Here is a 21,526-nt window from a genome sequence, read left to right on the forward strand (position 1 = left end):
GGGGAGGTGGGGTGGCAGCGAGGGAGGCAGTGGGCGGCTGCCATGCGGTCAGCACCATTTTGGTCGGGACGGTGGTGTTGGGGTGGCATGGCCACGAGGCTGGAGCCATTCCGGGAGGAGGGGAGAATTGCGGGGGTGGCCGTAGGCTGCGACGCAGCCATGTGGCCGTCACCCTCTCGGCTCTCGGGGGGCGAGCTAAGTTCCCCATGATGTGCGCAGGGTGGAAATAGAGAGGAAATATTCTCCCGTTCGGAACCCGTTCCCGCCCCTTCGGTCCCATGCTGAGTTGCAGGATGCCGTTTGAGTGGGAAGCCGTCCCTGCTTCGTCGCCTGAGCCTGGAGATCTCTGAAAATCCTCTACACTGTAGAAGATTCCTCGTAGGTCTGAATCCATGTAATGGGCGCCAATTAACGGATCTGTATGCTGCTCTCTGCTGGTTTTCCCGGAGCGGTGTTCGGTCTCAGTGTCCCCTTGCGCAGGGGAGAGAAAAACCAAACCTCCCAGTGCGTCCCGTGGCAGAAAGAGGGTTTATTCTTAAAACCGCGCGGTTTATATGGGTTTGTGGGGAGGGTTTTTCTGCTTTGATCGATCCTGGGAAGACACCTCTGTGGTGAGTCTGCTTCTAAAGCTGTTCTTTCCAGCTTTCCTAATCCGGTCGTTCTCCCACATAAATAAACCTAATCTATAACACTAAAATAATTGCCTGTCATCTGAACACAAGTGGAACATTGAGTAGTGAGGCAAAGAAGATGCATTGTAAAATTAATGAATTTAGTCAGGTTTTGATTGATAGGTATTCTGCATTTTGAAATTTTGTCTAAAATAAAAATTTTCCCAAGGCAATTATTTTCTCCAGTTCTACTGGGGTGTTTCTAACCAGAATACTTTTAATTTTTCCCCAACAGTTCTTCAGTTTTTTTCTGACCTTTCTAACTTCACCATTGCAATGAAGACAATTTCTTGCATTCTTGCATTACAATGAGTGCATTTCTTTCCTTTAGAAAGCACAGAAATACAACAATATTTTTCTATGTATTGCCCAATTTTCTAAGAAATGCTGTTTTCTAAATGAGCTTTCACAGTATTTCAACTGCCTTTGGGTTGTAAAGTAGATGTATAGTAATTCAAAATGGCAATGTTTTCAAATCAACCACCATATTAAACATTTTGGAGATGGCAATGACATTCTTTAACTAAAGAGCAGGCTTTTTCCTGTGGATCCAGTAATTTGTAAATGATGACAGGGACAGCCATAGATATTTTTCTTTACATGGAACACCTGCAAGAGCACAACTCATGTCGGTAGCAAGTTCATAGGACAAGGCTAATGCCTTTATTATTTATTCAATGACTCCATGCCAAACAGGCATTTTTCATTCCAGTGTATCTAAAATGGCTATTCAGATAGGACTTTTGATGGGTGATAAAACTGAGAGACAGGCCTCTACTTAGGATGCTAATATAAGCTACAACGAATGATTACAAAACAAACAAACAAACCAATCCAACCTTTTTTCTTAGTAGGGACTTGTACGCATTTATTTTCTTAATAGATTCAGTATCATAAATTGCTGGAACTCCTTCACTTTCAGAAATATAAACCTTATGCATGAGTCAAATCATGGCCATAAAGAGCTATTTTAGCAGGATGTACTGGTTCATTTTAGAAACAAAACTGATGGCCATTTGCTAGCATTTAAAGAGAGAATGAGAACAAAAACAGACTGAAAAACACTCCTACTCACTCCACATGCTTGTTCTCTGTGTCAAAGATTTTGTGTTTGTTGGCAAAAATAAGGATTTTCAAAATCGTGACAGCTAGACTCAGTTTGTCTTGTAAACTGCTCAAAGAATGTGAAATTTAGAAGAGCTTTTATTTGCTTATATATCTTGTTGACAGTACAAAATTGTAATCTATCAATGCACTAAATATTTTGTGGTAATAAAGATAGATATTGGTGTGTGCAAATATAGATCATATTGATATAATTAATTCAAACTCAGACCAATTAAGAAGTGGTTCTGCTCAGAAAATTGAGCAGAATTGGCAAGGGGCGGGGGGGATTAAGTCTTAAATATGGGCTAAATTTTCCAGGAAAAAAAAAAGGATAAAACCGGAAGAAATAGCATTTTTCTCCCTAAATTTAAACAGTGATTTAAGAAAAAAGTTAATCAGTTTCTCACCTATCATTGTTACTCACAGTATGCAAAACAAAATCTGTTATGATTTCTAACTTGGAAAGTGCTTCCACAGGAAATATGCAGTGGTGTGTTACCTGTGTTACCTACTGTCCTAACATGTAGGACTTTTTCAAGCCCTATGGCCCTGTTTTGGTATGCATGGGTAGTTTTGACAAGTCAACAGCCATGTTTAGGAAACAAAGAGAATCTGCCCCATGTCTTTTCATGTGCAATATAGACCAGGTTGAAATATAAGCGCAACAAGAGGTACTCTGCTCCTGTCCTTGAATGAGCTTCCAGGAAGTAACCAAGATGAAGTGGAATGGAGCAACAAAAGCTCGGATGTACATTCATGGTCTGTTCTGAGGTACAGAGGGATGTAAGGCAATAGGGAAGTCAGCAGTGCTACAGGAGCTACAAGCTGCTAGTCTCTGTGTAAAGAATGGATATGAGAGCCAGAGGAATCAAATGAGAGATTTTTTTGTCTGCTCTTCTCAATGGGAATGCCTCTTCTTAAGTTCTGTGGTTCTACATGGCTAGTGAAATATAAACCCCATAAAAGCATTTCTTGTTGTTACTTATGTACACAAATGTGAACCTGAACGTTCCAAAAGAACACAGTTACTGAAAAAAAAAAGCACAGATTTCACATAGATATTTTGTCATAGTACTAGTATACTGCTATTGGGGTTTTTTTTCAATTAAACTGCCTAAAACGGCTACTAACAGTATAAACAATAAAATAAAGTTGGAGTGAAATACTCATTGATGTCAAAACATATCAATGGGTTTTCTAAAATAAGTTGACAATTAATATAATTGGTGTATTTTCTTTGGCATACTAACAGCTCCTTATATGTCATTATTAGCCTAATTTTATTTGCTAAAATTTTGCATAATTAGAATACACATTGCAATCTAAGATGAAATCAAGACGGTACTTTGTAGTTTAAATACAGATGGATTTGAGTCAAAAGTTTGGAAAAAGTTCCAAAGTTTTTCAAAGCTTAGGGATGTTTGGATCTGGTTTTGTGGTAGTTTTGTACTCCAGTGCAGCTAATGGAGGCATTCTTATAGGATTACACAGGAGTTGGATCAGGCTCTCAGAATGTAATGTAAATGGACAGTGCCATAAATTTCTGTATTAAAAGAGCATGAACTGTAGGAAAAAAAATTTAGCATTGATACTTTTCTTAAAGTGTAATCAGATTTCCAGCTGAAGAGTTCTGTTTAAAACTGTTATTATGAAAGAAACTGGAAAATAATGATCAAAAAGTGGAAGGTTTCAGACTTGTCTGTGTGCTACACCAGCTGAGTATAAAATTAAAATTTTGGAAAAAAAAAGGTTAATTTGCATGGTCATTAGAGAATTTATTCTTTATAATAAATACATCGATCACAAAAACTTCAGTTCTGTTAAAATCCTGCAACAATTCTCACTTCCTAATGAAGCTTTTTTTCTAGCCAGAGGGGAAAAAATAATAGTACCATATTCAAAATCTGTCCAGAATGAAATGTTTTTGAGTTTTCTGTAGCAAAGAAAACCATTGATATCAATTCCAATCACTTTTCATTTGACAAAAACCAAACAGCATAACTGCCTCTGAAGATAAATTCTACTTGAACACAATTTAAACATCAGTGAGACCGGAGCCCAGTTAATAAACTTTCTCACCTGGCATTTCTTAGTAGAAAAAATGGAATCATTTGTGAGTATGTATAGTGTAGGAATATTAACCATCTGCACATAACTAGGTAGCTATTAATTCTATATGCTGGGTCAGATTTTCGTCTTGAGATCTGTAATGTTATTTTCCTACCTATTTTGTACGTCAGCAGCAGTTGACCATCTTATTTCATCTGCAATTTAGTGTTTACGCAGCAAAACCCGCCAGCTATGTGTATGTCATACAAGTTTTCTTATAGGTGATTGTAGTACAACATTTGCAGTTCTAGGCATGCCACTAAGGAAGCATCATATAGAATTGGCTCTAGTACTTTTGAAAAGAAAATTACTTCCATAGTGGATATGTTAACAAAAGAAGATGAGGATATGTTAAAGAAAATATAACTTCATGGAAACAGGTAGGAAAATCCCTCTCATATCATCTAAATGTAAAGATTTACCTCATGGAAATGGTGAGATGCAAGGAGGCCAACCACTAAGTTCTCATTTGACTGAATATTGATGCTACCTGGAAAAAAAGACTGAAACATGCTGAGATGCACCTATTGGGCAATAAATACAAGCAGGTCCATATTAATATTCAACTCAAATATTCTGCAGTTTTTATTCTTTTGCAAACTACCTAAGAATTTTCCATTTCTTCATTTTGAAATTTCAAAATTTCACAGAGAACTGTTCTGTAAATGTCCTCTATCTAAGGTGCATAAAACTGGTTCAGTCTGTCCATGTGGCATGCCAAGGCAGTGAAGTGTTACATTCAGAGGGTACACACACCCTGGGCAAAGGCTAGGCTGTGCTGTGGTCACCATGCAACACTAAAACCAGATAAAACCTGTCCATTAAACTTTACATGGTGGTGGTAAAAGAGTGCGTAAGCTCTCTGACCTCAATAGTTGCCCACAACGTTACTGGGAGAGAGAAACAGATACCACCACAAGTTTAAAAATATCTCTCATTCTTTAAAGAAGTTAGAAACTTAAGCACTCAGAGACTGCCAGTCACTCACATATCCAAAGACTGGCTATAGCACGGGTAAAACAATGTCAGAACACTGTCACATCTTTTGTGGAGCTCAGTTTTTATGGACCACTTACAGTGAAATGGCACCTCATTCCCTAAGGTTTCAGCTCTATCTTAATGAGAAGACTGACGTCTGAAGGTGTCATTTTGTGACAAGACAGTTATCCTTTGGGAAGAGAACAAAACACAATAGCTTATTTAATGAATGATATTGAGGGGACAATCATCTAAATTTTGTTATTTTGTTCCACTGAATGAGTTTTTAAATCCAACAAAGGCAAAGAAAGTCTTCTGAGTCAGGAAGCAGCAAGACTGGGATGGCACCATAAGGGAGAATTAACTGGGAGCTGGGGGTAAAGGCACATGAGCACTGCTGGATCCCAACTAGCAGTCAGTGACAGGGTAATGTTCCTGCAGTCAAAGTAGCCTGAGGATGATAGCGCAGAGTGGAGGGCACAGGAGCCTCTGCCTGTCCTGGTTCCATGGTTTACCTCAAGGTGACTGTCTCCATAGCTCCCACCCATAGCAATTAATTTGGCTGAGGTGGGTTGCAGGCAAGTGAGCATCTGGGCATTCATACAAACTCAGAGGCCACAAAACTCTGGACCCAGTGGATTGGGCAGTGCATCTACTCCAAGAAAACGATGACAAAGAGTATTGTGTAGCAGAGTGCTGCTGCAGATACCTGCAGACAACACTACCTTTGCAGTGGTCTGGGCATGGATATTGCTCGAGTCAGTGGCATTTCTCAACACAGCAGAAGCATGATCTTCCCCAACACCTGCATCCTCACTCTTGGTTGTGGGATAAGGGATGAAGGTGATTGGTGCCCACCTCCATGGGCTTCTTCTGTGAAGCAGAAGAAATGGTGTCTGGGCTTTCCCAGAGCTCTGGTGCTCTCTGTCTTGCACACCATCAGGTAGCTGTCCAAAGTGAGAGCCAGATTCAAGAGCTGACCCAGGCTCCATGTGGCTTTACCCTGACCATTTTGTGATTTAAACTCTCAATGCTAGCATGTAGTGGGCCTCAAGGAGTTATTTCGTCCTAGCCAGGTCCCACACCCAGCTCCATGAACCAGATGGTGCTGTTGGTGACTGACTGGCTGCTCTGCTGGAGCTCCAGCAAGGGAATCCCTTCTGTGGCTGTGGGATTGCTGTTTCCAAAGCACTGTTCCAGTGCACTGAACTGGGAGCCCGGGACCTGGAGCAGGGGGCATTTCCCTCTGCCTGAGGGGGCACCCAGCTGACCATACCAGTGGGACAAGAAATAACTGCTGAGGATGGACTAGCATCTGTCTTGCAGGTAAGGCATCACAAAGCACTGAAGATTAGACTTGCTTGGCTGATAAAACTGTGCTCCCTTCACTGAATCCTCATTAAAGCATTTGTGGATTTGTGGGATAGGGGTTGCCCTGGGTTAGGGTCAGCCCACGGGGCTGTGACCTGCTTGTGCATTCCAGACTCTTTTTGGACAAAGTCTCTGGCAGATGAGCTCTATGGGACACAACTATGGGTGCAGTCATCCTGGTTGTGGAGCCAGAACCAATAGTGTCTGTCTGTGGTGGCAGCCCTTAACAAAGCCTTGAGTCCCATCCCCCAGCTACAGCTGAGGTTCCATAGGGATTTTTCCCAGGACCACCAGCAGGAGGTGGGGAGAGCCCTGAATGGACCCCACAGCCCTAGGCTCAGGATGGTGGTCATACTGACTTGTATGTCAGACAACATTGCAGAAAGGACACAAATAGATAAGTTTCCATTTCTTTGTGTGGATAGATTATTCCAGCAAGGTTTCCATGTTTCCACACTGTCCTCAGGCTACGAGAATTTTATTTTGGTTGGATAAGATTGCTGCATGTGTAGTGCTTGTGAAATCACTTTTTTCTTACATTAACTCCCCCAAATTTTCCAGAAGTCAGTGGAGTGTTTTTAGATTGTTCCAGGATTGTGTTGCCAATTTCAGTCAATTAAAAAAAAAGTGAAATGAAGAGAACAGAGCCATCATTTATATTTACATAATTCTTCATTTTGAAATTTGAAAATTTCACAAAGAACTGTTCTGTTAATAGAAGTATAGATTAGTTAGAGACAAAGAATGTCCTTATAGATAGGCCTTAGAGTTGGCCTCTGCAACAGGAACATTTTGTGGCTTCTTTAATAAATCTGCAATGGATCACTGATAGTCCACTTGCAAATCTGTGCACAAATATTATTTATATCTGAATTATTCATGATCTTTTAATTAGGTATTTGAAAGTGTTTCTATCACACTAGCTTTAAATGTCTCTGTGTTATTGTCTCAGTCAGGCTAAAGAAGATGAAGAAAAAATGGCAATAATTTTTACTATTGTTCTGTTACCTTCACCCTCCACCTTGGTACCTCAGTATCCTGTCTGCATTATATTAAAAGCAAGTCATTGACTTGAATATAAACCCCTAAATTTATGTGTCCTGTAATTTCTTATATTTTGTATACTGGACCACTTAAAACTTGCAAGAATCAGATTTTGCATAGCAACTGTCAACACAAGGGGATGATTCTCTGATTTATAACTAGAAATAAAGGCTAGAGTTTCAGGGTTGCCAAACTACTCACTTGAAAAAAAAAAAAAACGTAACTACAGCAGGGAAAGAAATGGAAGAAGTTCTCAGTATTTACAGTCATTCCCCAATGGAACAATTCTGTGCTGATTACTGTTAACCCCTTTCACAGGCTACTTTGCTTATAGAAAAAGACTATTTATTCCTAAGTAGATATTGACTGTGAATTACTCAGTGTCAAGATCATTCTCACTGAAGGAAAATGATGTAAAAAAAAATAAATCTTAGGAGATGCCAGTTGTTAAAAACCTTGTCTCCTCTGTGATGACTTCTGCAATTATGTAGCCTATTTCTATGTCTAGAGGGGATTATGGAGCTATTGTTTTTGAAGTCAGCTAATAACTCATGAAAAATATTAACTTCATCCAAACTGAAATTATTGCTAAAAACTAAATTACATAGTAAAGTTTTATTGTTTGTAGCCAGCTCCATCTGAAAGAGCTGGGATGGGTGAAGTGCTAGTCACCTTCCCACTAGAGGCAGGATAAACACAGTGCTTGACCAGAAACTCCTCTTTATTCAGAAAACCCAGTCCACTAGGGAAACACTCATCTAGGTGCCCAAATGAGAGTGATGCCTTAAGCCCCTAATGGTTTTTTTATTTTTCTTTTATTGGTAAGCCTTATAAGTTTTATAAGTAGATTTTAAAAGCAGAAACCCTCCCTCCTTTGTCCCTTGTCCCTTTCCCTTTCTCTGTAGCACCCTTGTTTACACATTCCTTAGCCCTCTTACCCCATTCTATGCTCCCTATATCACCCCTACTCTCGAATCCAGTAGAAATGTTTAGTTTTTTGTCAAGGCAAGGCCTAGATTGTTGGCAGAACAGTATATCAGGGCCTAAACCACAGAACACGGTCAAAAACTGGGTGACTATGTACCCTTTGTGCTCTGATGAAGATGAAGATGGGATGAACAGAGGGTCCCGAAATGCACCCCAGACCCATTTTCAGGGGGTGGACCCGGGGCGGTCCAGAGTAAAGGCCACAGGTGGACACATCTGGGATTGGATGGATAGTATTATAAAATGTAAAATCTCAGGCACGGCCGGCGCGCGTCTTGTAACATCTTCAGCCTTGGCAAAATAAACCCTTTCTTATCTCACCCCTAATTAACTGCTCTGGAGATTTTTTCAGCACCTAACTCCCACGGCAACAAGAGATAGTCAATAGATGAGTCCAGGGAAGAGCTCTGATGGAAAAAGAAGTCCTCACAATAGAGCGGTAGTAAAGGTGTAGAGATACAGTAGCAATAAATGCAATGTAGCTGTCGAATGAAAAGTCATTTCCAGCAAAAACACAATTGAATAATTGTTCCAAAACCACAACTGGAATAGAAAAAAGTCATAGATGCTAGACCGGAACAGGATTTTTCATTACACCAGAGGGTAACAACATCTATTAATTTCAGTATGGCCTAAGATTTTGGCACTAAGGTATTCTGTGGTACTTTTTATGAAGTCACTCCACAGCTCTTACTGCCCAAATTACAACTATTTCAGAAATAAAATTACCTGTCTTGTTTAGTTGGCATCACGTTAACTCAGACTCACTACTATGTTATCCCTCTCCCTCCCATCCCATGTTGCTGCAGCTCTGTAGAGGGAGAAGAGCTGCAAACTGCTCAGTGGGATTTGTTCTGTCACTTTCTGTCTGCTTTGTGTTTCCTCTGTTTTGCTCACACTTTCCTGATTGCATGTCTGTAAAGACGTTCTCTGTCTCTAGCTAATCTATACTTTTTTCGTGGTGTTGGTCTCAGTAAGACTTTGGTGATGCGGTTAGGGTTGCAAATCCCACAGTCTTTGATAGCAAATGCAGTGTTTTTCTTTTGAAACAAACTCTGCCTGGGAGCATACTCCAGTTTCCTGCATGTTTGAACAACAGAGAAAAACAGCTTGAGGCAATTTTCCCCCTGATCCCACCTTGACTTTCTATGCCTTCCACAAAACAGTGCCCTAATTAAAAGAGGAGGTTTACTTGCCTATGGAAACAGTTATCCTTTGCGGATATGGGAATTGAATGCAAGCAGAATTTCGTGGAACATCACAATATTTTGCTTTTTTAAAAAAATAATAAAAGGTGTGTCGCAGTTTGGGGTTGGAAAGGATCCACGACAGCAAATTGGGATCGAGCAAAGTAAAAGATTAAGTCAGGTTGTCACTGTGATATCACACTTTATTCAAACAAGGTGAAGATTTATATAGGGTAGGGTGAGGAAGGTTCTGGAAACCAGGGAGGAGCATGGGATTGACAGGGGTGATGACCAATCAAGAAAGGAGGGAGGGAACACAGGATCAGCAGGACCAATGAGGGAAACATCTGCAATGCAGTAAATAGGAGCCAATAGGAAAATTGGAGGGTAGATATGAGGGGTAAATACATTACAACTTGAAAAACTTGGAATAAAACTGTGCTGAACAGATTCACTGGTAACACTAAAACAGACTTTTCCATTGTCAGCTGTTCCTCAATATCGATGTTATAACCTATTGCTTTTGGGTAGGTGCTTGCTTGTTTCTGTTTCTCTCTGCACCTGCTGCAGCTCCTCTTGCCATCTTTGTAACAGTTCCTCACGGCATGTGCTCTTCTCAAAGGTGTGTCTTCTAGGAAGCACAAAGATGGAAAGTTTTCTGAGGTACATCATAGATGCTAAAGGATGAGATACAGAACTACCAAGAACTCATGGAGAGAGGCTCAAATGACTTGCTGCTTCTGTGGTTTTTCTGTTTTCCGGATGTTCATAGGTAACATGTAAATGGCTGTTTCCCAAGCTACATACCATACTGTTAGGGTTAGTAGGCTATCAAATGCACCCAGATAGACAAGGACAAAAACCAGTAATAAAACCAGTTGTTGTGAATTTTGTTATTTTGGTAATTTGGTTGCCAGGCATATCTAATATAGCTAATTTTTAATTTCAACTTCCTCCTATTATAAAAAGAATAAGTTTGAAATTGTATTGAATCTGCATGGGGTTTAAGGTAAGCATGGATGAGTTTAAGACCAGTGAGCAAGTCCTTAGAGACAGAGTTCGACCTGCAGTTTCTTGTTTTCTGCATGTAGACTCTGCAGTAAAAAAAAAAAAAAGAAAAAAAAGAACATTGAAGCATAGTGGAGGGCTGTAGAATCCAACCATGGACACACTCTAGGTACCAGACTAATCCTAACGTAGCTCCTGACAGATAAGTAAGTCAGATGGAGCATAGCAATTTCATTTCCTATTCTTGCACTAGTAGAGCAAGTGAACTCCACAGACTAACTCCTTCATGATAAAGCTAATATGGTATTGTCTCTTCGCTTTATATCTAAAATCCTTCTTATCTGTCTCAAACTTAATCTGGTCTCAAACTTAATCAGGAATCTATATTTAATAAACTCATACCTGAATCACACCTATTTCTGACACCTCTTGCGACTGTAGCCTGGCATCCTCTGTCTGATCCAGTTCCTGCTGTGACTTACCAGCCTACTCCAGGCTTGGGGCTCCAGCTTGATTCCAGCTCTCATTCCAAATCACTAGCTGAAACTTTATGCTCAGCTGAAATAGTCTGGGCCCAAATCATCACATTTGGCTGAAGACTCCTTCTGCTGTTAGTCCTTTATCTGTGAGCTGTAAATTAAGGTGTTGGACTTTATATATCCTTTTTTTTCCTTTTTTTTTTTAAATTATAAGCCTGCTTTCATGTACCCATCTGGTTCTATCTCTCTTCTGCAGCACAATTTAAAGAAGATCTAGTGTGTGGTGCTTACAAAAGTCTGGCAGATATAGTCTTCTCTTAGAGATATAATTTTAAAATGTTCTCAGCTAAGGGAAGTACGCTGTTGGAAACCAATTCAGGAATATGGAGCAGACTGGAATATCTACTTTGTATTCCATCAGACTGAACTTACCTAAACTATTGTATTAGACTAACTATTCTACTGTTTTAGGACATGGCATGTTAATTGTGCAATGATAGTCTTTGATGCTTCATGTGTAGTCTCATTTAACATATCTGCCCAACACTTGCAAGTATAAAGATTCATCTTATGACTCTGTGTAGAGTGGCTGAGATGTTGTCTGTGCTTTGGTTTGGGTCTAAATCTGACTTCTTTATAAAAGTGCATTGAGATGCATTTTATGGCAGTCGAAGATTCCTGCTTGTGACCTTTTTGTTGTTACAGTGATTAATTGGTGTTGGTACAGATGAGTGGAAATCAAATCACCTTGCACTAGCAGGAGTTTAAGATAATTCATAGTGTTTCTTGAAACAGGTATTTTAGGAGAACATGTCTGAATACTTATTTGCCACACACTCTTGCACTGACAGATTTTTGCACTTATCTAATTATTCAATCACATCAGTAAAATCAGTTTCACATTTTGCTTTTTAAAATCTTAGCAGTTACTACTGGCAAGCCACCACTGAGGAATAATTTCAGCTGATAAGGCTACCAGTGCTAATCATTCTTTTACTATGGTTCAGAGTTTTCTACTCCCTATTTGGAGAATATTTATAAGAATCAAGGATTTTTGCAGTTTTGTATGAGAAATAGCATATAAGTAATGTGGCATAAAGTGCCTTTTCATTGCAACCCATTGTAAAGTAGAGAAAAGGTGATCAGAGATGGTTTCACAGCTATTTGCATGGGAAGTTTTACAAGTGTGACTTCACTGTGTGACTCTTACCTACACTAGACTGTAACCTGTAGTTGTAACTCTTTGCAGTTGCAGGAGTGGCTATTGCTGTGGAATCATGTACAAAAACTAAAAGCTATAGGATATTTTCCAAAGTGCAAGTTGTACTCCTCACTCCATGTATGCGTGTGTGTGCACATATATACATGTGTATGGATACAGATATGTAGATATAGATACATAGATATAGATATGTATAGGTATGTGAATCTCTATGTGTAGCTTCAAAAGTTTGCTTGATTCTTTCTTGGCAGGTCATTTTTAGGTTGTCTTAGATGGGAACCATGAAGTCCTGGAGAAAGACAAGGCATGAAGAACAGAGTAGGCCTTTGACTCCAGACACAAAGGCCTTGCAGGATTACATTTTGTAGGAAGGCTTGCTCTTTTCCTCAGCTGAAGAGTATGAAAATATTTTACTCTACTATAAACCCTTAGAAGAATGCTGGTGACTGTTGTAATGCAAAAAGTTATTTAGCCAGGGCTTGGAAATCATGGTCAAAGTTTTTCAAATTGATTACAGAGCTTACAAGATTGTGTGGTATCTACAATGCTAATGAATTATCCCATCTAAGTAAAATTGTTAGAACACTGCCTTAAGAAAGTATTAGTACTTCCATTTTGTGGTTACAGTTAATACCAATGTGGCAGAATGTGATTTTCATATTAATTTTGATAAAGAATTGTTTGGCAAAATGTTAGAATAAAGTTCATGCATATTGGAAGTCTGTCAGTTATTCCAACATGAACGAATATTGGAGTGTTGGGAGTTGTTAATTTTTCCATGTTAATATATGTATATTTTCAGACTGCTAAAATGACACACAATTTTAATAACTCAATCAGCATTATCTTTGAAATAGTATCATAGAAAAGAATAAAACAACTCCCTTGCCTATTTCCCAGAAACTAAATTTATCTGCTGATCTCCTCACCATTTTACAGATCTACATCCCCATAGAACTGATTTGGAAACTGTCCACTAGTTGTGATCCAGACATGCAGCTGAGCTGTTCAGGAGGTGGACATGATTTTAATTCCCACATCTCCCTTTATCAGGTAAATGACCAGCCCATCCAACTCTTATGTTTCATTGAGAATATTTGAGTTACTCTTCCCTATTTCAAGAACACACACCATCCTGTGTTTGCAGTTTCACTGAGACAGGCACATTCTTGTGGAACAGTTCTTTGGGGTTTGTTTTGTTTAGTCATGTCTTCCTATAACAAATGGTCTTGTCAAAAATTAGAAAATTTATTTCTGCATAAACAGTATTTGCATTTGGAGAAGTGGAAATTTCTATTTTCAAATTGTCGTGTAATCGGACTCAAGTATTAGTGCTGGTAGCACTTAATTATAGCCAGAATATCTCTGCCTAAATTCTACCTGCTGTAGCTTTTGCGTTTTTGATTTACAATGCCCTAAAGCATGTTGCCAGGAGTTTTAAGTTAGAAACCTGCATAAAAAAGGATCAGAATATAATTTTGATCTCCACATATACCAAATATCTTTTATTTTTAAAAGAAACAATAATTGATTATTCAATAGATAATGCCCCAGTGACTGTGAGATAAGGCAGTGAAGGGGTCAAGGGAGAAGGGAAAATAAAGCCAAGCCAGCTTAAGTCCTGAGGTCCAAATTGCCAGTAAAATTTCTGCAAAATCTTAGAGTAGAAGAGACTTGGAAAAATGCTCATCATAAGAAATAATTTATCAATGAAAAAGGAATAATTGGTCATATGCTATATGGAATAAGAACTGTTCCTGCCCGAAAATTACATGAAGAAAAGATACCCAGAGTTCCTGGAGCACTGATTCAGGCTCAAAGTAGTCAGCAGACTACTTCATCCTAGTTTTTAATGCCTGCATAATTTGTGTCCTCCCTAAATGGAACACTGCAGTGTCATACTTGATTCTCAGAATGGCCACTGTATTGTTCTTCTTGGTTCTCAGCATGGCCACTTTGTCATCCTCACAGATCTTTGTTGAATCCTAATCAGGACTTGTTTGCCACATCGTATACTACATGTGACAAAGAATTCATGTTGTGTTTTGTTAGTTCACATTAATTTCTAAAATAATCTTGTTGGTTGATTAAGCAAAACTGCTTACTCTACAAAACTATTGAAATATCCATTTACTTCCTATACAGCTGCCAGAGTCATCTGCTATTGCTGCTTCTCAGCAAATTAAAACCTGATTGTATGTTTAGAATGTCTCCTCATCCCAGGAGTGTCAGAATACCTTTGTAGTTATATACACTTTTATGAACAGACCTTTCTACTTCATTTTAATTTTGAAAGTCTTAAAAACAATAAAATACTTCCTTTTTCTTTTTGTTCTGAACAAAGAATTTTACTAAAATGATAAAACAATTCAATTCCTAAAACCAGTCTCTGCGTAATCTCCCCTCTGTCCCTTCCTGTTTCATTCCCTGCCGCTTTTTAGACTCTAACACACGATTCCTTGTATTTTTCCTTATTCACCTCTTTTTGTCTCTCACAATACTATTTTAAACCACGTTTGCTATTTAGAACACTCATTACCATGTGCTAAAACTGTAAAATCATTTTTAAAATGTCAATAACTTTCTTAAAGGGATGAATTTCCATCACAATGGCATTGGGGTGAGTAGTATTGCTAACAGAATCATGTAGAAATTGTATTTTCTCCCATGCCTGGGTGGGGCACCAGGTGTTAACTTCACCTGTCAGAAAGAGGGACCTAAAAAAGTCAGTTTGCTTTCTGGAGCTACTTAGCAGCTTGAGTGTTTTATGGTGGAGTGAAGTGAAACCACTTTATCTTGTCTAATGGGGTACAATTAGACAAGATTCAGGAGTCAAATATATTAGGTAGGAATGTTTGTTTACAACCACACCAGTTGACAGCTAGCTAGACTGTATTTGGGAAAAGAACAGAAAATGCCTTCTTGCTGTAGAAAAAAAACCAAAACCAACACAGAATACCAGTCCATCCATTCCCACTTTCCAACTCCACCTTCCGTTAGGAGAGAGAGACCTGTGAGAGTTGCTCTGCCTTGTGCGAAGAAAACTCTCATACACTCTCATGTGTTGGTGGAGCAGTGAACCTAAAGCTGTATGTAAGCAACTCTTCCCTCTTTACTGCACTAGAAGGCAACATCCTTCCCTCAGAAGAAAAGCACATACCTTTGTCTAGGTTTGATTCAAAGCCAGGGAGAGGTGGTCAAACTTTGGAAGAAAAATTATAGTTTCTGACACTTAGGCAGGGAAAAGGACATCCCAAATTCTCTTTTCTGCAGGTCCTACCTACCCTCCTTACCTAACTGGTAGAAGGACAAGCTTCAGTCTTCTGGGACATCCTCCTTACAGAACCTTAAGAGGTTCTCTGTAAGTCTGCTGATTTTAGGATTTTCTTTTTCCAAGAGTCAAGAGACAGCCATTTGTTATTGAACACATTTTTCTGGTTCTATTAAGAAGCTTTTTCTGTGGTGATTATTTTCTTCATTGGCCTAGAGATGCTAGAGCTGGAAATTCAAGCACTGGAATGCAAGAGAAATATCTTCCTGCTAGGTGGAGAAGGAGAGGTGGGGATAGGCCATCAAGAAGGGCTGGCTTATCAAAGCAGATCCAGGGTTCAGTTAAAAGGAAGGGGAGAGAAAGAGGTAAAGGGACTGGAAAATGTGATTGTCTGGTTAAAAAGGGATACACTAGATTGAACAGGAAAACAGGAAGAGAAGAAAGGCTTTGAAAGAAACAACTGAAGACAGCAGAAAAAGTGCTAGGAGAGATGTATTGTATATGAGGGATTGGCCAGGGTTAGAAATAGTCGAGTGCCAAGGGAGCAGCAAAGTTAATGTCAGGTTTTTGAGAAAGAAGGAGAAGAAGAAAATTAAAATAGGAGAATTTGAAAGAAAGGAAATTTGTGATGGCGATAGAAATTGGGAGTGGGGGTAAGTGTTAGAAATGAGACATGAAAAGAGGAAGCAAGAAAAACCCATACTTTACACTGGCTTTAATATCTCAGTAATTACAGTGTGATGGTACTAATCTGGAGCCATTTTCATTAGAATGGAATATGTCAATGAAGGACAAATTAAACATCTGATATCTGGAAATCTTGTAAGCGGTGAATTAGAAAGTTAAATATATCTTGTGCAACCTCCGTGGGTTTTCACTTGTAATACCACACCAATTACGCAGATCTTTCTATTCATAAAACACACTTGTGTAAGCATTACCATCATAAATGACCCATTCTTCGAAGATGACAAAGAATACATTGTACAGGGCTTTATGAAACAATTATAACAGGTGAAAAACTTCTGCATTCCTTTTTCGTTATGTCTTATGCACTTCTGGGAACAAGAAAGGTACTGAGTTGCTTACATGCTTAATCAGTGCCATGCAATTTTGAGCCTGACAAGCTAGCTGGACGTCAGCTAAGCTGAGAGAGAATAACGTCCTCATTGTTAAACCAGAAGGAAAAACTTGCAGCTGCTATATGTGTAGGTAAATACATGGAAAATGGAGATGATTTTATGCACCGTGAAAACCACTAGTTTATGCATTCTACCGTTTCTGGCCACATCAAACTACACATGGTGTGAAGAAGTACAGATTTCAATTTAGGTAATATATATGCAATTGGAGTGGAGCAGGGGACCATGACCATGACAATCTATCTCCTGCAGATTAATGTCTGGTACAGGCAGGTATGTCATAAACTATGGCTTAATATGGAGAACCTCTCAGTTTTCCCCTCATTTTCACTAATGCATTGTGTGTGCTTGTAAGAGATTCACCGTAGATGTAGGGCTATTGCTTTTAAATGTTGCCTCTGACCCAGATAATGTCAAAATGTCTGAATGCAGGCTATGCTCTTTTTAGAAAGAGCACCTCTAATGTAATGCAAATGCACATTGTAGGGAAATTCCAGCTGAGAAAATGAGGCCTTATATTTCTAAAACTATATACATGTCAATAGCCCATTATTCTCAAGTTTTAAATGTAATTGCAGCCCAGCTTGGAATGAATTCCTGAAATAATAAAATACACTGAGTAGCAGTTACTGAGTCTTCCAGTTATTTTATGCTTCCCCCTGCCCTGCAAAATGAAAAAGAAGAAAAGAAAGGAGAAAAGTGAAGTGAAAAAAGTAAAGGAGAGAATGGAGTGAGGAAAGGAGGCAGAAGATAAAAGTGAAAGTCATATCCTTTTCTGTAATGTGTTATTGGAACTCGCTGTGCAAAAATACGCTGGGCTTCTAAAAGGTATTACAACATCAACACATCTGAAGCTTTTGTATAAATGTATTTCAGTCCAATTTTGTATGACAAATTATTTCCAGGCAATTAAGAATATTTATAATTGTTTTCTTTGGCTAGAACTTTCTTCTATTTTCAAATTTCTTTTAAGCTAATGTTTCTTATAAAGCCTGAACAACTGTCATTTTGAAAGAATTCTGTCTTAGTCATGTGAACTGCTTCTTGCAACCATCTTTTTCTGATAAATTTAACACGTGCATAGTACAGCCTTTATCTCCAATATTGGTAGATTTTAAGGTATCATTATTTCATTGGAGTTTCCCCCCTTGCTCCCCTTTCTTGGAAGAACTCCAAGAAACAGTTTCTATGATTAAAAACAATATAGATGAATATTGAGGTGGTGCTGAGCTGCTGTATTTCTTTGCTTTCCTTGCTCTCTTTACTTCCCTCACAGGTTTGTCTTCTTAGCATGAAACCCTATACTTCTCAGAAAATGAATCATAAATGGTTCAACTGCCTAGTTACATTTCTGGGGTGGGAGAACATATACATGGAGTTCCTGAAAAAAAACAATATTTTAGCAACTACTGAAGAAGCTAAGGTATTATTATGCAGTGAATTCATGACAAATAGTTCTTTGGAATACTAAATTTGACATAAAAATGTGTGTGTCCTTCTAAATGCCTTCTGAAGACTCGGAAATGTGAATTTAATTTGTCAGCAGAGGTGGTTTTGCAGAAATGAGCAATTGCATTAAGAACCAACTTTCCTTTTTAGTTTCACACAAAGCAAGAGGTAGCTGCTGATAGCATTCAGTGTGCTTTATTCCCCTTTCAATCTCTTTTTCCCTTCAGCTAAGGGAATCTTTGGTCTTTCTATCTGACTTATAGAGGTGCTGTTAATTATTTAAACCTTTCATCTTTCTTTAATTTATGTCATAGCGTAAGCGTAAATTCCAGTTTTATCTGTTTCTCATCAAGCTGCGTTTCTGTCATTGTTTGTAAGCCTGAGGATAGACAAAACTGTAAAATTAACTGTGCTTCAGTCTTTGAAAGAAAATAATACAGATAAAACCAGTTTCCTCAGGACTCAGTGCCTCTGGTAGTTGATTAGTCCCTGCAGTAGGGAAAATTAAATTTTGTGGTTAAGACCCAGCATGCTTGGATGGTTTAATAATGTTGTGGCCATCATCCAATGGCTGACAACCAAGAACTGAGGTACTTTCTGTTCTTTACTCCCTCATGCAACACCTGAAAATCCTGGGGCAAATCAAACAGCAAATTAAAGCTCAAAAAACCCCCATCACCTGCAAAGCATGTATAAGGAACTAATTTTAATGCTTTCAAGCTGAAGTCATTGGGATAGAAGCCCAAAAACCAACGACAAAGGTATCTTGGTAAGTTCTTAAAGTACCTTTCTCAATTTGTTGTAGCTCCAACTGTGCTTGCTGTTTTAATCTATTTTTGCTTCCTGTGCAGTTAAAGCCAAGTAGCTACTAAAAGCAATCAAGTCACAAGAAGCATTTCAAAAAGCCAAATCAGTGATTATGACTAAACATACAAATGAAGGCTGTGGCTTTTCAAAAGTAGTTTGTGTGAGGAATTTCCTCACAACACCTAAGCCCAGTCTAGTACCTAGGGTGCACTTAAGTGCTGCATCTTGGTTAACTGGCCAGGATGGGAGTTTGCCCAACACATACATCACCTGTGCATTGGGGCTGTCCCTGATGATGACTCTGGTGACCATGTCTGCCAAGGGAAAAATGGCTTAGTTACCTAGCAGTGAAAAGTCAGCTATAATGACATGGACACTATTATTCTAAAGATAAAAAGCAGAAGTGTGATGTTGGATTTGGATTATGCTCTTGTGGTGGTTTGGACCTTGGTTTTTCCCCCAGAGGCTGAGAAGTGGTAACCCTCAGGGGTGGTGACACTTGAGATTTGTCCAATCTGCGCTCCTGCAAAAATGTAAACATATCACAAGCTCACCAGAAGAGACAAGTTGTAGTCTGGTTGTTGTTGAGGAGAGGTGGCCATGTTGTAGAGCCATGAGGAAGGGGCTCTGAGCCCCTCGGGGCCCCTGGGGCCTCCCAGCCCCGGCTGGGGAGACTGCAGAGACTTGGAACAGTGTTAAGCTGGACTAAGTGCCTGTAGCTGAACCTGGAGATGTTTCTTCAATGTGAGCAGCAGCTGGCACTGACCGGAGAAATGGTGGCAGAGAGCCAGAAGAGATAAGATGCAGCAGAAGCATTACAGCCAAGCAGGAGAGACACAGTGTTGTCTGAAGAAAGAGAGCTAGCAGCAGAGAGACAGAGTTTGGGGTAAGAACTGATACCAGACCCCAAAACTCCCTTGAGACCCCTCTGAGAAAAAGAGGGAGATGGACTCCTATTTTGGAGAGTAGTTTTGGACATGCAGCACCGGAGAGAGAGAGGAGCTAAGAAGCTCAAAGACGTCCCGGAGCTGGACCGGGACGGCCAGATGGAATGCGGGGGGGAGTTGACCTTGGCCCCCCCATTGCTGCTGGCAAGCCTGGCAGCCTGAGACAGAGCACAGGAGCTCTGGTAGAACTCTTGAGGCAAAGGCTTGCAACTGAATGCTGCCCAAGATGTTCTGACTCAGGGTTGAACCCCTGAGGAAGGGACTTTCACGAAGATGCCCCTGCATTTCGTGATATACCTGTGGTGACACAAGTCTTGTCCCTGCTGGCAGTCCACAGGTGAGGCCTTCACTTGGACCGAAGGAGAGCCAAGGGGCTTGGAGACCCCCTTATGTATGTAGAAAAGAAATCCAGCTATCAGCTGCGTGCATGAGAAGAGGACAGATGACCTGCTGCCTTAGAAGATGCTGCCTAGAGACTGGAAGGGATCTGTCCTTCTTTCCCTCCTGGACTTTTATTTAGAGGGGAGAAGAGATCTGATCATTGTAAATACTATATGTCATGGTAGAGATAGCTGAGCTCGTGTGTATAATGTATCATAGTATTTATTTGTACAGTCATTGTAATATATTCCCTTTCCCCTATTCTGAGTCTGGCATGTTTTGTCTGGAAAACCCATCTCACATTAGGTTGGGATGTGGGAGGAGGGCTTAGACTAGGGAATTAGGATTTTTGGGGCTATCTCAAACCATGAAAGCTCTGTAAAGAAAATTCTCAAAATGGAGATGATATGAAATTATGGGGTTTTTGTCCTCTATACGGTTTCTGCTACTTTGTTGTTACTAAAAAACAAAACCGAAACAAAACCCACAGGAAATTTGGATAGAAAGAAAACATCCTTTTTATGCTTCAGTGCTGAGAACATGGTGGATATTTTTCTGTCCAGGGCATATAGCTTTAGATTCACAGTTTTGGCAAATTCTGGTTGGAATTTTGCTACATTTCCCCTTTAATGCCACATTTGCTGGGGGAAAAGTGGCATTTTCTCTTGGATCAGATATATTACCAGAATAATCTTGAAGAAACAGCTGTCATCTTTATTGTAGTTTAGACTGAGGCTTCAGTCACAAAGAGAGAAACTTTTTTAATCATTCACTGCAGTAGTATCACAAAGCTACAGTAGAAATCCTGACTTCAGAACTGCACCCTGGTGCAGTTTGTCTTTAGAGTTTTCCTTGAGCAGGATTGGATGGAGGACAGAAATGAGACCATGTACTTTATTGCAGTTCTTTCAGTCAGATCTCAGTTATGGCCACTGAAGTTTTTTCCCTGCCTTTACATTCTTTATATCAGGAGTGCTTGGGGAATCACATTGCATAATCACATTGTTCTGTTTCTTGGTCTGTCTTAGCCGTTACATCTACCAGTTTTGCAGGCAGTGGTCAGATTCAGAAAATTTGATAAAGACAGAAGATATTGTGTCTCCATTGACTTTTCTGTCTGGAGGATAAGCAACTGCAACTCATTTCTCTTTCCGTACAGAGAGGCTGCCCCATCAACAAGTTTGCCGAGCCAAGTGAAGTCAAAGACTACCTTGAGTGTGCTAAGTCTGTCTAACCAACCTCTAACTAACCTACAAACAGACGCAGAACAAAACTGAGAAAACGGTGCATGTGAAAAATCAGGAAAACATAAAGGTAGTGAGACATCTGTATCTGTGAATTTAAAACACAGAATTACAGAAGAGAG

The 21,526-nt window shown here is 39.5% G+C and overlaps 1 long non-coding RNA gene across 1 annotated transcript; it reads left to right on the forward strand.

Annotated features, from left to right (window-relative positions):
• The first annotated feature begins 9,788 nt into the window (after positions 1-9,788).
• On the forward strand, positions 9,789-15,615 carry LOC108505172. Its single transcript, XR_001877409.1, has 4 exons — positions 9,789-9,981; positions 12,415-12,560; positions 13,103-13,216; positions 15,437-15,615. It is a non-coding gene; the product is annotated as an uncharacterized LOC108505172 (long non-coding RNA).
• Positions 15,616-21,526: the final 5,911 nt, after the last annotated feature.

The sequence above is a fragment of the Lepidothrix coronata genome, unplaced genomic scaffold, assembly GCF_001604755.1.
Source record: "Lepidothrix coronata isolate B3197 unplaced genomic scaffold, Lepidothrix_coronata-1.0 Scaffold185, whole genome shotgun sequence".
Taxonomy (NCBI): Eukaryota; Metazoa; Chordata; class Aves; order Passeriformes; family Pipridae; genus Lepidothrix; species Lepidothrix coronata.